The 12,990-nt window shown below is 45.5% G+C and overlaps 1 protein-coding gene and 1 long non-coding RNA gene across 2 annotated transcripts in view; both read left to right on the plus strand.

The window, feature by feature from the left end:
* Nucleotides 1-2,609: 2,609 nt before the first annotated feature.
* On the plus strand, nt 2,610-3,290 carry LOC120939593. Its single transcript, XR_005749290.1, has 2 exons — nt 2,610-2,901; nt 3,065-3,290. It is a non-coding gene; the product is annotated as an uncharacterized LOC120939593 (long non-coding RNA).
* A 5,630-nt stretch (nt 3,291-8,920) lies between these two features.
* RALA (RAS like proto-oncogene A) overlaps nt 8,921-12,990 on the plus strand; it is a 61,329-nt gene continuing 57,259 nt past the window's right edge. Inside the window, exon 1 of the mRNA XM_040353238.1 lies at nt 8,921-9,302. The gene's annotated coding sequence lies outside the window, so the exon portion shown is untranslated. The remainder of the gene's footprint in view (nt 9,303-12,990) is intronic.

Here is a 12,990-nt window from a genome sequence, read left to right on the forward strand (position 1 = left end):
ACATGTACGGTCGTCTGTACAGACCTACCGTACATGTCCTGCCGCCCGCATCCCTCGCATGCGTCGAATGACTTCGACGCATGCGTGGAAGCATTTTTAAGGCGGCCCGCCCACGTCGCCGCGTCATTGTCGCGGCGACACCGCGTCATCGACGCGGCGACACCGCGGACACGCCCCGCGTAATGTTTACGCGCGGGCTTCTGTTCGATGGTGTGTATAGCCATCGAACAGAAGTCCCCGGGCAGTCCCCGGCCAGACATGTCCGATGGAAACGGTCTGCAGACCGTTTTCATCGGACATGTCCTGCCGTGAGTACTCGGCCTGACGGAAGTAGCCACTCTATGGCTCCAGCTAGTTCTTGGACAATAACCATAAATCTAATCTTTGAGTCACCATCCTGGAACTGGTATACAGTAAAACCTTGGTTTGCGAGCATAATTTGTTCCAGAAACATGCTTGTAATCCAAAGCACTTGTATATCAAAGCATTTTTTTACAGGGTATAAAAGAGAAGAGGGGCACCTCTAGGTGTAGCAATAAGTTGCTAAATGTTGCACCTTCATTAACCACATAAGCCCCGGACCAAAATGCAGCTAAAGGACCAGGCCCCTTTTTGCAAATCGGCACTGCGTCGCTTTAACTGACAATTGCGCGGTCGTGCGACATGGCCCCCAAACAAAGTTGGCGTCCTTTTTTTTCCACAAATAGAGCTTTCTTTTGGTGGTATTTGATCACCTCTGCGGTTTTTATTTTTTGCGCTATAAACAAAAATAGAGCGACAATTTTGAAAAAAAATCAATATTTTTTACTTTTTGCTATAATAAATATCCCCCAAATATATATATATATATATAAAAAAAATATTTTCCTCAGTTTAGGCCGATACGTATTATTCTACCTATTTTTGGTAAAAAAAAATCGCAATACGCGTTTATCGGTTGGTTTGCGCAAAATTTATAGCGTTTACAAAATAGGGGATAGTTTTATTGCATTTTTATAAAAAAAAATTTTTACTACTAATGGCGGCGATCAGCGATTTTTTTCGTGACTGCGACATTATGGCAGACACTTCGGACAATTTTGACACATTTTTGGGACCATTGTCATTTTCATAGCAAAAAATGCATTTAAAATGCATTCTTTATTGTGAAAATGACAGTTGCAGTTTGGGAGTTAACCACAGGGGGCGCTGATGGGGTTATGTGTGACCTGAAGTGTGTTTACAACTGTAGGGGGATGTGGCTGTAGGTGTGACGTCATCGATTGTGTCCCCCTATAAAAGGGATCACACGATCGATGACGCCGCCACAGTGACGAACGGGGACCGATCGCGGGACTCCAGCGGCGATCGGGTCCGTGGGTCTCATGGTCACGGAGCTTCGGACAGGGTCGCGGGCGCGCGCCCGCGACCTCACGGCTGGGCTTAAAGAGCAACGTACATATACAGTGAGGAAAATAAGTATTTGAACACCCTGCTATTTTGCAAGTTCTCCCACTTGGAAATCATGGAGGGGTCTGAAATTGTCATCGTAGGTGCATGTCCACTGTGAGAGACATAATCAAAAAAAAAATTCCAGAAATCACAATTTATGATTTTTTAACTATTTATTTGTATGATACAGCTGCAAATAAGTATTTGAACACCTGTCTATCAGCTAGAATTCTGACCCTCAAAGACCTGTTAGTCTGCCTTTAAAATGTCCACCTCCACTCCATTTATTATGCTAAAATAGATGCACCTGTTTGAGGTCATTACCTGCATAAAGACACATGTCCACCCCATACAATCAGTAAGAATCCAACTAATAACATGGCCAAGACCAAAGAGCTGTCCAAAGACACTAGAGACAACATTGTACACCACCACAAGGCTGGAAAGGGCTACGGGGAAATTGCCAAGCAGCTTGGTGAAAAAAGGTCCACTGTTGGAGCAATCATTAGAAAATGGAAGAAGCTAAACATGACTGTCAATCTCCCTCGGACTGGGGCTCCATGCAAAATCTCACCTCGTGGGGTCTCAATGATCCTAAGAAAGGTGAGAAATCAGCCCAGGACTACACGGGAGGAGCTGGTCAATGACCTGAAAAGAGCTGGGACCACCGTTTCCAAGGTTACTGTTGGTAATACACTAAGACGTCATGGTTTGAAATCATGCATGGCACGGAAGGTTCCCCTGCTTAAACCAGCACATGTCAAGGCCCGTCTTAAGTTTGCCAATGACCATTTGGATGATCCAGAGGAGTCATGGGAGAAAGTCATGTGGTCAGATGAGACCAAAATAGAACTTTTTGGTCATAATTCCACTAACCGTGTTTGGAGGAAGAAGAATGATGAGTACCATCCCAAGAACACCATCCCTACTGTGAAGCATGGGGGTGGTAGCATCATGCTTTGGGGGGTGTTTTTCTGCACATGGGACAGGGCGACTGCACTGTATTAAGGAGAGGATGACCGGGGCCATGTATTACGAGATTTTGGGCAACAACCTTCTTCCCTCAGTTAGGCCCCCGTACACACGAGAGGATTTATCCGCGGATACGGTCCACCGGACCGTTTCCGCGGATAAATCCTCTTGAGGATTTGCGAGGATTTTGATCCGATTACCAGCTCTATGGGGCTCCATTTTTGGATTATCAGCTCTATGGGGTTACTCTTCTTTGCTATACATGTGTGTCTGCATTTAACTCTTTGAATGCAACAAATAATGATATATACATATTATATATACTTTTTTTTTTTTCCTCTTTCCCTTCCTTCCCTAGGCGTGGACCTTTTTGGTAGGCTATGATTGTATATCCTCCCCGTGAACACAGAGACATTGATCTCCATATACAGCATTATCCCCTTGTTTTTGGCGTACTTTCACACTGAGACAGGATTCTATCTACAGATCTTATTGACTGTAAGTAGCTCATATCTGTTTTGATAAATGACATAGTTGTATGGCTGTCCTTTTCTTGTCTCCCCTTCCCCATGTTTTTAACAATTTCGGTCACTTGAGTTGTAAATATTGTTTAAGTTGAATTTTTTCTATGTAATATGTGTATATATCTCTTTTCTAATAGACATGTATTTCTCTGACACAATGATCTTCTGTAATACCCCTTGAAGAAGGATCACAGATACCGAAACGGCTGTCGGGTTGGACCAATTTTTGTCTCATGTCTGTTTTATTGCTTTACAAATAGGATCTGTATACCACTTGCATGTGGTCTTTTATCCTTGCTAGGACACTGTATGATGTCCTGACTTGAATTGTTTAAATAAATTTGCTATATATTTTTCTACTCATTCACGTGTTTGTGTCACTTATAAAGTCCCACCCTTGAGGGGGTATTTCATGTTTTTTCCTTGATCTGATGGAGTGTACTCCCCATCGGATCGAAATCCGCGCCGAAATCCCATCGCGATGATGTGTCGCGCCGTCGCCGCGATGATGACGCGGCGACGTGCCGGACGCTGTCATATAAGGAATTCCACGAATGCGTCGAATCATTACGACGCATGCGGGGGATTCATTCGGACGCATTGATCCGGTGAGTCTGTACAGACCAGCGGATCAATCCGTTGGGATGGATTCAAGCGGATAGATTTGAAAGCATGTCTTCAAATTTTTATCCGCCGGAAATCCATCCCAGGGGATAAAAATCCGCGGAAACAGATCCGCTGGATTGTACACACCAGGGGATCTATCCGCTGGAGCCGGTCCGCGGATCAATTCCAGCGGATGGATCCTCTCGTGTGTATGGGGCCTAAGAGCTTTGAAGATGGGTCGAGGCTGGGTCTTCCAACATGACAATGACCCGAAGCACACAGCCAGGATAACCAAGGAGTGGCTCTGTAAGAAGCATATCAAGGTTCTGGCGTGGCCTAGCCAGTCTCCAGACCTAAACCCAATAGAGAATCTTTGGAGGGAGCTCAAACTCCGTGATTCTCAGCGACAGCCCAGAAACCTGACTGATCTAGAGAAGATCTGTGTGGAGGAGTGGGCCAAAATCCCTCCTCCAGTGTGTGCAAACCTGGTGAAAAACTACAAGAAACGTTTGACCTCTGTAATTGCAAACAAAGGCTACTGTACCAAATATTAACATTGATTTTCTCAGGTGTTCAAATACTTATTTGCAGCTGTATCATACAAATAAATAGTTAAAAAAATCATACATTGTGATTTCTGGATTTTTTTTTTTGATTATGTCTCTCACAGTGGACATGCACCTACGATAACAATTTCAGACCCCTCCATGATTTCCAAGTGGGAGAACTTGCAAAATAGCAGGGTGTTCAAATACTTATTTTCATCACTGTATGTTGATGTGCCCAGCAGTGCCATTCTGCCGACGTATATCATCGTGCAGCGGTCCTTAAGTGGTTAAACATAACCATATTGTTACACTTAGAGGCTCCTCTCTTCTTTTTTATACTCAGTTGTGAAATGACGCTACTCTTATATCAAGACATCGCTTGTATATCAAGGCAAAATGTATTAAAATATTTTGCTTGTCTTGCAAAACGCTCTCAAACCAAGTTACTTTTAAACCAAGGTTTTACTGTATTAGTAGTCAGTAAATGCTTTCATGAAATGTTTTAACCGGCGATTCTCTTTCTACCAGAAGTGATTTGAGAGGCTAAATAACCACTCGATCATTTCTGTGGGTGGCGGCTGCATTGGAGGCCAGAGGTGAGATTTGGGATCTAATAGACCCCAGATCTCTCCATACAGAGGACCTGTCACGCCTATGCTGTCACTTGTCACGCCTATGCTGTCACCTGTCACGCCTATGCTGTCACCTGTCATGCCTATGCTGTCACAGGGGATGTTGTTCATCCCTTGTGATAGCAATAAAGTTAAAGGGGTGTTCCGGGGAAAAAAATAAAAAGATAAAAGCCAGCAGCAACACATACTGCAGCTGCTGGCTTTTAATAAATGGAGACTTACCTGTCCTGGTGTCCCTCGATGTCGGCACTGCAGCTGATGTTTCCCATCAGCTGTCGGGTGCTGCCTGCTGTCGCCATTGCGGGTAAGGGAACCCGGCAGTGTAGCCTTTCGGCTTCACTCCAGGAACCCTACTGCGCATACGCGAGGCCCGCTCCTCTCTCCTATTAGCCCGGCGGCCAGGGGAGGAGGAGGAGGGAGCCCCGCGGTGATGTCACTGCCGCGGCCGGACTCCTGGAAGTGGGGAAGGATACCTGTCTTTGACAGGTATCCTGTCCCCCCTCCCCCCAAAAAGGTGCCAATTGTGGCACCGGAGGGGGGGAGGAATCCGATGAGCGGAAGTTCCACTTTAGGGTGGAACTCCGCTTAAATCCCAAAAATATATAAAATAAAACAAATAGAACAAAAAATTATCATAGATCATAAAATGGAGGCGGTAAATCTTTTATTCATCGGCTCGTCTTCCATTCATAGATCTTGTTTCATTTATGGAAGCTACAGGACTTCTTCTATGAATGAAGGTTAGGCTTTAACTCTTTCCTGTAAAGATGGATTACTGGAGAATATTTATTTTATTATGCTTGATGTGTTAAACTAAAAAAGCAGAGGGTTTCATACTGCTTCAAGTGCAGATCACATGTGCGCCAGGGACAATTCACAAATGCAATTAATTATTGGGCTCATAATGTCACATAAAGTCAAGATGCCAATGTTGCGGTTCAAGCAGGGTTCCCTTCCTTAGGGTGACTCGTTTATTCAGTTGCCCTGAAGAAGGAAACCCTGAAAGGTCCTGAATATTTGGCATCTTGGCTTTATGTGCTTGCAATAAATTTTTGAAGGCCCTTTGCAGTGCTGATGACTGTAGACCAGGGGACTCCACTATGGTCCGCAGGCCAAATCCCACCTGCTACATGACTGCACATGGCCCACAACTAATAAGGTTCTTTCTCTAAAGTGGGCCATACATTATACAATTTTCTTGTTTCATTTCCTTTAACTTTACCTTCAACTATGAAGTACAAAGGCCTGACTGATTTTGTTAAATCTAAAAGAAAATTGGACACATTTTTTTATAATGTATGGCCAGCCTAAGTCAGCTGGTTGCTAGGCCTGCCGCCGCTCTAGCAACTGATGACATGCTTGCCCCAGCAGGAGGTCAAAGCTTCCTACGTTCATACCTGCTCAGTCTCCTGACTCCTGCTCTGCTGCTACATGATACAGCCACACTGTAATTAAGGTAGGGGCAGACTACTGATAGGCAATCTAAATCAAGGAGGCTTGAATAAGGAGCCGAAAATAGGGGGGGGGGGGGGGGACTCTGATGAATATTCTGATGTAAGGGGGGCTCTAATGGGAAATCTGATGTAGGATAAGGCTCTGTGGCAGATTATGATGTAAGGGGGTTCTGGTGGGGATCCTGAAATAAGGGGGATGTCTAATGTGGTCTCTGATGTGAGGAAGCTCTGATGGAAACCCTGATAAAGGGGGGGGGGGGTCTAAGGGGAGCTCTGATGGGAACCTTGATAAAGGAGGGTGACTAAGGTGGTCCGATGTTAGGGAGGCTCTGATGGGGACTCCTAAGGCAGACTTTGATGTAAAGGGGACTCCTAATGTGGACTTTGATGTAAGGTGGCTCTTATGGGGACTCTGATGGAAGGGGGGCCCCTAAGGCAGACTCTAAGGATGGGGACCTGATTTAAAGAGGAATGGCTAAGGTGGTCTCTGATGTTAAGAGGGGCTCTGATGGGAACCCTGATAAAGGGAGTATCTAAGGTGGTCTCTAAAGTTAATGGGGGTCTCTGATGGGGATCCTGATGTACAGGGGACTCCTAGGGCAGACTTTGGTGTAAGGGGGCTCTGATAGAAACCCTGATAAGGGGGGGTTTTAAGATTTTCTCTGGTGTTATGGGGACTCTGATGGGGATCCTGATGTACAGGGGACTCCTAGGGCAGACTTTGGTGTAAGGGGGCTCTGATAGAAACCCTGATAAGGGGGGGTTTTAAGATTTTCTCTGGTGTTATGGGGACTCTGATGGGGATCCTGATGTACAGGGGACTCCTAGGGTAATTGCAAAAATCAGCGACTCTCTGCCCGTCTCACAGGCTCTCACGTCTTACTCTTCGGGCCCGGCTACTACTGGATGGGGAGCGGAGGAAGATCACTCCGCCAGGGAAGGCAAGGAGATAGGCAGGTGGCTGGCCAGGATTTGAGCCAGGGCAGAAGAACATGCGAGCGAAGCTGAATGGGCATGCGCCCGAAACTGAAGAAATATTCCCTCCGCTCCGACCAGCACATGATTATCAGAAAGGGGCACAGATAAATGGGAAAAATACAACCCCCCCCCCATGCTAATAGGCACAGCGGAGCGGGGGGGGGGTGTAATTCTAATTTTTTTATTTTAATTCTGCACTGACTGTCTCTGAAATTGCCCCTGTCCCCTATTAAATGCAATCTGGGCACAAAACCAGGGACAGACTTGGTCCGGGGACAGTGTCCTCAATCAGGGGACTGTCCCCTGAAACTGGGGATGTCTGGTCACCCAAACCTGAACACATTTGTAGCACAGGGCAATTTTTTTTGCAGTATCCACTGTAGGACCTGGGACACACTTGGGTGCCCCAAGGAGAGCAGTAATGTGGCGTGCAGAGTGTGCTGTGAGGAACAGTGGGTGTGGCCAAATTGCTCTTGCTGACATCATCCATTTTTCAGTGATGCCAAACCTAGCCCCAGACAGACACCCACAGCTCCTGGATGGCAACAGATTTATGCGCGACCATCTCGGTTACTTGGGGAGCCACGGCCCAGTCTGAATACTGTTTCTGGGTTTCAGGCGGGTTGAAACCCGGACAGACAGGTGGCAACCCTATTCAGTGTAAGGGGGCTCTGATGGGAACCCTGATAAGGGGGGGGGGGTCTAAGGTGGTCTCTGATGTTGGGGGCTCTGATGGGGATCCTGATGTACAGGGGACTCCTAAGGCAGACTTTGATATTGGATTGGAATAAATACTTATAGAGCGCTGAATGCGAGTTGTGAAACTCGCGTCTAAGCGCTAATATAAGGGGGTTCTGATGGGAAGCCTGATAAGGGGGGGTCTAAGGTGGTCTCTGATGGGACCCCTGATAAAGGGGGTGTCTAAGGTGGTCTCTGATGGGACCCCTGATAAAGGGGGTGTCTAAGGTGGTCTCTGATGGGACCCCTGATAAAGGGGGTGTCTAAGGTGGTCTCTGATGGGACCCCTGATAAAGGGGGTGTCTAAGGTGGTCTCTGATGTTAGGTGCTTTGATGGGGATCCTGATAAGGGGGGGGGGGTCTAAGATGGTCTCTGATGTTAGGGGCTCTGATGGGACCCCTGATAAAGGGGGGGTCTAAGGTGGTCTCTGATGTTAGGGGCTCTGATGGGACCCCTGATAAAGGGGGGGGGGTCTAAGGTGGTCTCGGGTGTTAGGGGCTCTGATGGGACCCCTGATAAAGGGGGTGCCTAAGGTGGTCTCTGGTGTTAGGGGCTCTGATGGGACCCCTGATAAAGGGGGTGCCTAAGGTGGTCTCGGGTGTTAGGGGTTCTGATGGGGATCCTAATGTACAGGGGACTCCTAAGGCAGACTTTGATGTAAGGGGGGCTCAGGTAGGGACCCTGATGTCAGCGGAGGACTTTAGTTTGTTTTAATGAAGCGTCTTCTGTTTTGTTCTGAATCCTGTGGTGAAGAAAAGATCCAAGTAAAATGCAATTATTGTATATTGATTTATAAAACTGTTTAGTATTTTTTGTCCCATGAATAATCAGGAAGTGAAAAGTTTGGAGCCCCTGGTGCAGACATAGGCCAGTCCTATGGACCAGTCCCCCCATCTCCCCCTCCTGTAGGGATGATCAGGCTCCATAGGACTGGCAGGACTGGCAGTAAAGGACTGGCATTGAAGTTGTACACATAAAGCCTTGTTGATCGGTGACATAACCTGTCCGCCCAGTCCTCCCCACTACCGTCCATACACACCGTGCAACCAGCAGGCGGGTCAGAGCTCTGAGCTCACTGCAAATAGCAACATCATCATCATCATCATTAGTAACCGCAACACCCTCCTCCTCCTCCTCCACCTCCAGGACTCCCATACAGACACACAGCTGTCGGCCTGATCTGGCCCCCCACAGGACACCATCCACAGCCCGCGTCCTTGGCCCCCACATCGGATCCATCCTCTCCATAGAGAATCGTACAAGCCAGCCAGAGGAGGAAGAGGAAATAGAAGGAAGGGAGGGGAGAGAGGAGGCAGGATCGGTGGGGGGAGAGCAGGGCCCCGATCGGGGTGTGGAGACAAGGAAGGAGGAACGATCGTGTGTGGGGACAACGCATAGACTGGACCAGGAGCACAGAGGTGAGTGCTGCACGACGGTATGTGTGTGTGCCATCACAACAATGCCCGCTTCCTGTCTGCTATATATAGGATATACTCCATGGACTGATCAGGGCTGGGGAGACATTGCAGGGACAGGCTGGAGCCTCCATACCATGTGTCAGCTCCATACACTTGTCTGATAATCATCTCTATACTACCCATATAGGAGGTGTCTGCTAGGGAAAGAACACTACAAGGCAGAGATCTCTATGTATGTGTGTAAGATCTCTATGTATGTAAGATCTCTATGTATGTATGTATGTATGTATGTATGTAAGATCTCTATGTATGTGTAAGATCTCTATGTGTGTGTAAGATCTCTATGTATGTATGTATATGTATGTATGTATTCCAGATCTCTATGTATGTATGTATATGTATGCCAGATCTCTATGTATGTGTGTGTGTAAGATCTCTATGTATGTATGTAAGATCTCTATGTATGTATGTATGTATGTATGCCAGATCTCTATGTATGTATGCCAGATCTCTATATATATATGTGTGTGTGTGTGTGTGTATAAGATTTCTATGTATGTATGTGTATGCCAGATCTCAGATCTCTGTGTGTGTAAGATCTCTATGTATGTATGTATGCCAGATCTCTATGTATGTATGTAAGTAAGATCTCTATGTATGCATGCCAGATCTCTGTATGCCAGATCTCTATATATGTGTGTGTGTGTGTGTGTGTAAGATCTCTATGTATATGTATGCCAGATCTCTATGTGTGTATATTTATGCCAGATCTCTATATATGTGTGTGTGTAAGATCTCTATGTATATGTATGCCAGATCTCTATGTGTGTGTAAGATCTCTATGTATGTATGCCAGATCTCTATGTATGTAAGATCTCTATATATGTATGTATGTATGCCAGGTATGTATGTATTTAAGACCTATATGTATGTCAGGTCTGGCATACATAGAGATCGTGTGTGTGCATACATACATATACACACACACACACACACACACACACACACACACACACACACACACATACATATATATAATCTCTATGCATGTATGTAAGATCTCATGATGTGATCTCTATGTATGTTTGTATGTATTTATGATGTGACAGCTCTGACTTCAACACACATACATGTAATAAGTCTGGGGTCGAGAAGATGGGTGAAGGAGACCATAGCAACCACTATTTGGTTGCTATGGGCAACTGGTCACCTTTTTTGTCTTTAGTTTTCTAAGGTTCACCATACACATTGCGATCTGACCATACAATTCACTATAGATTTAGCAAAACTATGTAAAGATCCACTTAATAGTGGCTAATGGCCCACCTCAACCAATCAGGAGGGCCATTGCACTACATACTTGTTGGTAGATCAGGTTGTATGCTTAAGCAAACCATCTCACACAGCTTAGTTATATAGGAAAATTGCTTTTGAAGTGTAGACCGAGTGTCTGTCAGCCATTCTCAATTGGGGTTCCATGGAAGGTTAGGGTTCAATCAGAGGTTGATAGGAGTTCCTTGAGCGTGGCTTCTTGACTTCCCATTTGGTGCTTCTATACTTCCCGGGTTAATTCTATTTAGAAGAGACAGTGGCATGATACCAATGATCTTTTTAGCTGTCTGTAAGGGTGATATTTTTCCTGCTGACTCCCTGTGTAAGGGGAATTTTTCTCGTGGATACCAATTAATTGGGCGGAATTCCTCCAACTGACCACCAATGTACGGTGCATTCCTACCACTGCCAATCACTATAGGGATGATATTCATCCCTCTGACCACCATAGTAAGGGTATCATTTTTCTCACCGACCAACAGTGTAGAAAGCTGTCTTCCCACTGACCACCAATATAAAGGTGACATTCTTCCCACTGACCACCAATATAAAGGTGACATTCTTCCCACTGTCCACCAATGAAAAGGTGACATTCTTCCCACTGTCCACCAATGTAAAGGTGACATTCTTCCCACTGTCCACCAATGTAAATGTGACATTCTTCCCACTGTCCACCAATGAAAAGGTGACATTCTTCCCACTGTCCACCAATGTAAATGTGACATTCTTCTTACTGTCCACTAATGTAAAGGTGACATTTTTCCCACTGACCACCAATGTAAGGGTGCCATTCTTCCCACTGTCCACTAATGAAAAGGTGACATTCTTCCCACTGTCCACTAATGAAAAGGTGACATTCTTCCCTCTGTCCACCAATGAAAAGGTGACATTCTTCCCACTGTCCACCAATGAAAAGGTGACATTCTTCCCACTGTCCACCAATGAAAAGGTGACATTCTTCCCACTGTCCACCAATGTAAATGTGACATTCTTCCCACTGTCCACCAATGTAAATGTGACATTCTTCTTACTGTCCACCAATGTAAAGGTGACATTTTTCCCACTGTCCACTATTGTAAAGGTGCCATTCTTCCCACTGACCACCAATGTAATGGGGCATCTTTCCCGCTGACCACCAATGTAATGGGGCATCTTTCCCGCTGACCCCCAATAAATTGTATTTAGCAGGGGTTCCTCTACACCTGAAAGTGCATTGAAGGATTCCTCTGGGGTCCAGTAGTTGAGAATGTCTGCTCTATGCCTATAGTACATGCAATTATAATGCAGTTAACATTGCTCACACTTTCTACTGAGTCTAAAGTCCTTTACATACCAAGTGATAATGGCACATGCTTTTATATGTGTAGAATATGGAAACAAACACAGTAAATGTAAGGAACCTATTTCTTTGAATGATGCCATGTAGTACTGTGTTTTGTCATTGGTGTGAAATATCAGACTGTGGATTTTCTGGGTTAGTATCTTCTATTTGAAATCTTGCAGGCCTTCTGTTGGGGTGTGGTGCAGCTCGATGTTTAGGGCTTTTCCTTCAAGTCATTATCTCCGTTGCACTTCTTTTTCCTCTGTGAAATCCCTGATATTACGTTTCGGTTACCACCCAAGGCATTTTGGGACAGTTGGAGAGCTTTGGCGAGATATGCGAACAATCGGAAAGTTTGAGTCGGTGTCCTGTTGCTATAGATCAGCTCCCTGGCCATATTGTTTTTTTTGCCTTTTAATGATTCCTGGAGGAATCCTGTTGGATGTTCTATTTATGTGTAAGCTTGGATGAATAAATAGGAATTCTCCCAATGATGTGGAAATCAGTGGGAGTCGTCCTTCATTTGTTATCTGTAGTATGTGACCTTCATATGTTGTGATCAGGCTTCTATAATGCAGTATTAGTAGATGTCATAGCGAATCAGCACAATAATACTATCTGCGTTTTTCTGCCTCAAAGGGATTTTAAATTTAATTGCTCTGAATCTTCAAGCACTGAAATAGTGTACTGCATGTCAGGGGAGTTTCTGTTTTTTTTGTGCCCCCATTTAGTTTGGTATGCATCAGGAATGGAGGCCGCACGCTTGTCCTTCCCTGGCCAGCCAGGCTGCATGCTCAGATAAGGGTCTGGTACAGATATTTGGGGAAGGGCCATAGGTTTTTTTTTTTTTTTGGGCAGTGGGTCCCCCTTAAAATTCATAACAGACCCGAAGAGCCTGGTATGGATTTAGGGAAACCCACTCGCAATTTTTTTTTCTAACTGTCTTTTGTTTACAATCGCCTGTCAGCTGGGAATCCCTAAGGCCCCTTTCACACTGGGGCAGGTGTGGTGGCGGTATAGCAGCGCTATACCTTC

This window comes from Rana temporaria, chromosome 5, assembly GCF_905171775.1.
Source record: "Rana temporaria chromosome 5, aRanTem1.1, whole genome shotgun sequence".
In the NCBI taxonomy this organism is placed as follows: Eukaryota; Metazoa; Chordata; class Amphibia; order Anura; family Ranidae; genus Rana; species Rana temporaria.